Source organism: Cimex lectularius, unplaced genomic scaffold, assembly GCF_000648675.2.
Source record: "Cimex lectularius strain Harlan isolate CLEC.00 unplaced genomic scaffold, Clec_2.1 scaffold83, whole genome shotgun sequence".
In the NCBI taxonomy this organism is placed as follows: Eukaryota; Metazoa; Arthropoda; class Insecta; order Hemiptera; family Cimicidae; genus Cimex; species Cimex lectularius.
In genome coordinates, this window is record NW_019392748.1 from 537,684 (window position 1) to 541,468 (window position 3,785).

Genomic DNA, 3,785 nt, shown 5'->3' on the forward strand with positions numbered 1-3,785 from the left:
TGGGCATTTCCTGTCATAAACAACGTTTCCAAAAATACAAAAATGCCTTGCCTAATAAGAAGAACCGTCCTCTTCCCCTAAAATTCCTGGAGAGGGTTGCTGATTACGGTTTGATTTATCCCCTAGGAGGCAGGCATCCTTCCCGACCTCAACCCCGCCCTAATGAGGGGTGAGGGTTCAGGTGGGCTACTGATCTACGTGGCACGGGGCTCACAAATCACCTTACCAATTAACTCAATGAAACAGACTTATGAATGAACCCTGAGAATGAAAAGCATTAACTTACCTGGGAGAAATGAGAACTGTTCTCTTTTTTTATTTCCATCTTCCCTTGTTCGCCTAAAGAAATCTTAGATAAAAGACCGGCTGTCCTGGGAAATTTATTGATTTAAGTGACTGGCATTATACGGAGATAGGTATTTTGAGTTGACATAAATTCTTATCGGGGCTGATAAAAAGAAAATCGACCTTATTAACGAAGAAGAATTTTTTTTAAAGAGCGATTAAAATCTTCTCTTTTGAAAAAGGTCAAAAACAGATGCTAAAGTAACTATTTGATTTAAGACTGATAATATTACCATCATAAACTAATATCGTGTTTTTTGACGTTGTTTTTTTATATAATTATATTTTTCAATCCAGGTTTATAGTGATTCGCGTCGTGACGGTATTTTCTAAAAAGTTGGACTGTTGCGGGAGTTGAGGAAGAAATGTGTATTAGTACCTACTCCAGTTTCGTTCGTGGGTAAGAGAGGAAGCATGTTTTGTCGTGAGATCACGATCCTGTGTCATAACGCATTCAGACGTGCACACCCGCCAATGCATCCCTATGCCCGACATAAAAACAACCCAGTTGAACCCACCTTCGTTTCTCATCGAGTCGGTGTGCGCTATGGTTTTCACAATCTGAGGAAGGACGTTTGGTATATGCAGTGATCAAAGCGGAAATTTGCCAATATCCAAAAAAAAGGCTTCGTTCTAGGCTGAACAGGACCGGCGTACACGGATCTTTTCTGTTTTCACCTTTTGCCCCGTAGAAAAGACTAATGGCTCAAAACGTCGATACCGTCTCTAAGGAGCTATCTTTTTAAAAAAATTCCGTTTATAATAAATAGCTGCTCTATTTCCCCTAATAATATAAACAATCTGAAAGAAGGATTTACCTTATGTTCCGAAAAAAATTAATAAAATTGCAGTTTTAGTCCGTCCCGCTAATCATGGTATACCCACGCTAGTTTGCTATCCTAGATGATTTCATCTGTCGATTGTGCATTATCTAAAAACAGAAAACAGCCAAATAGTTGACGTATTTATATATTTAGTTATACTATATTTTAAGAGATTATTAAATCATTTATTTAAAAATATAACAAAGTCTGTATTTTTAAGGGACACGATATAAAGTGTTATGTACTACCAGAAATTTTTGTCCTCTTTGTTAAACCTAGTGTGCATACCCACGGGTCATGTTGGGAATTTTTATGGTCGGAACATTAGAAGCTCTCAAAAAATTCCTCCAACTAATTAATTCTCTACACCGTAATATACATTTTACATTGGAAATTGGCAAAGATGGTTGTTTGAACTTTTTAGACCTAAAACTGTCCATAATAAACAACCTAGTTGAAATAGATTTATTTAGAAAACCCACATCTACAGACACTATGATACCAGCGGATTCTTCCCACCATGGTCCCAAAAGGCTGCTGGTTTCATTTGGCTTATAGACCGGATGTTAAAACTTCCGCTAACACCTAACTAAACAACTATTAAACTAAAAATTAAATACTAAAATTAAAAACTATTAAAACCTTAGCAAAAAAACAACGGGCATCAAGAAATATTTATTGATAGGTTGCTAGTAAAAAGGATAAAAAAATTAACTTTAAACGAATCAACAATAGGACTCAGCCATCCCACAACAAATGAATCAGTAGGTTTCCGTTGTTTGCCATACATTGGTGAATTATCGGAAAAAGTTAGTAAAATTTTTAAACAAGAAGGTTTTAGAATAGCTTTTAGAAGTACGGATTCACTTAAAAACATCCTCTCAAAAACTAATTATTTTAATTGTTATTATTTTTTATAGCAATTTAATAATATTAAGTATTTACTAGTATAATATTTATTGGTGTTATAATTCCCGCGTTTCACACGTTCAAATTGAGCGCCATTAAAAAAAATCAGCTGCTAATTGGAACGGCGCGTTGGCGGAGGTATCAGCGGGTTCACTTTGGCAATTCATGTCGAGAGACGTGGTTGTAGAAGTCCTTCAACCTGATGATGAGCTAAAAGGCTCGAAATCCGGATCGTTGCAAAACAACTTACTGTGAGTAGGAACTATGTTTTAAAAAGGATTGGGAAAGAATGTAGTTGTCGATCTGTTGGTTCTGTCATTCCGGTTTTCTTCAAGCGTGTTGACAATTACAAAGATAATTCCGTCATTACTGTTAAAATAAGGAAAAATAGTGTTAAAATTAAAGATTGGGTGACTAAATATTGTAACAAAGGTTGTAAAGTAAGTAACAACAAGTTTCTATGAAAAGTAAGGATAAATTATATAAGAAAGCAAGTAAAAATCCTGCATTATTACCTATATTCAAAAAATATAGAAACTTGTTGAATGGTGTAATAAAATTTCAAATGTCCTGTAATCTATTTGATTCTCGACGACAAATGAAATGACCACGGAGAGCTTTCGTGAAGATATACTTCAGTTTAATTATTAAATCCGTTACAGTTCGTGGTCCGATTGACCAATTAACATTTTTAATTAATTAATATTTACGAAAGGTATTGGTCGAGATAAAAAAGACAGTGTCACGAGCGGGATGAAATGATTGAAAAATTGCAAAAAGGAGGGAAAATTTGAACGGTAGTAGGTTGAGATGGGAAGTTAGTGTCCGAGTGGATCAAGGTCACGATAGCTCTAGTGGTAGAGTAGGGGTGTATTTAGCCGAAGATCGTGGGTTCGAATCCCGCTCGTGACACTGACTTTTTTATCTCGACCAATACCTTTCGTAAATATTAATTAATTGGAAAGAGGTAATTATGTTTTTGGATCTTCCTAAACATAAAAAAGGCATTTGACTTTGTTGATCGCCGTTTGGTATTAAATAAATTTAAATATGTGGGGTTATTTGTGTATAACCGAAGCTTATAAGGTCATATAAGTTATTCATAGTAATTATATAAGTCCGTTTATAATATGGTATGGTTTTCTCTTGTATTAATGAGTGTTTCATTAATTCTTTATTCGTAACTCAAAACTCACTTTCAAAAATAATTTTAAGTAAAACACTAGGTATAATACTAAGAGACTACATAAAAATTTAAAATAACGAAATCATATCAGAAATTTCTTAAAAGCTCATTTCTATATGTATATAAATATAATCTTACTACTTTCAAATCACGTAATCCAGGGGTGCTCAAACTTGAACTGCTGGCGATCTACCTCAATATTTTTAGACTACTTACGATCGACTCTGAGAGGGTGCAAGTGTGTGTGATGCAGGGTTGTCGTACATACACGATACACCCTACCTACCTAGGTAGGGTGTACCGTAGCATATATAGATATTAGCTTTCTGCACAATATAGGTACATTATTTTAGTCAAGGTTTGGGTTAGGTTTAGTTAGGTTCTTCTCTACAATATCAATGAAAAAACTCATAGTTATTCAAAATTGCGAGTTTATTGGTTGTTACAAAACAAAAGAGTTACATATGGTGTTAAACTTAACTAAGGAGTGGCTTTGGATGTTGAAGCGTGGCACTGCATGT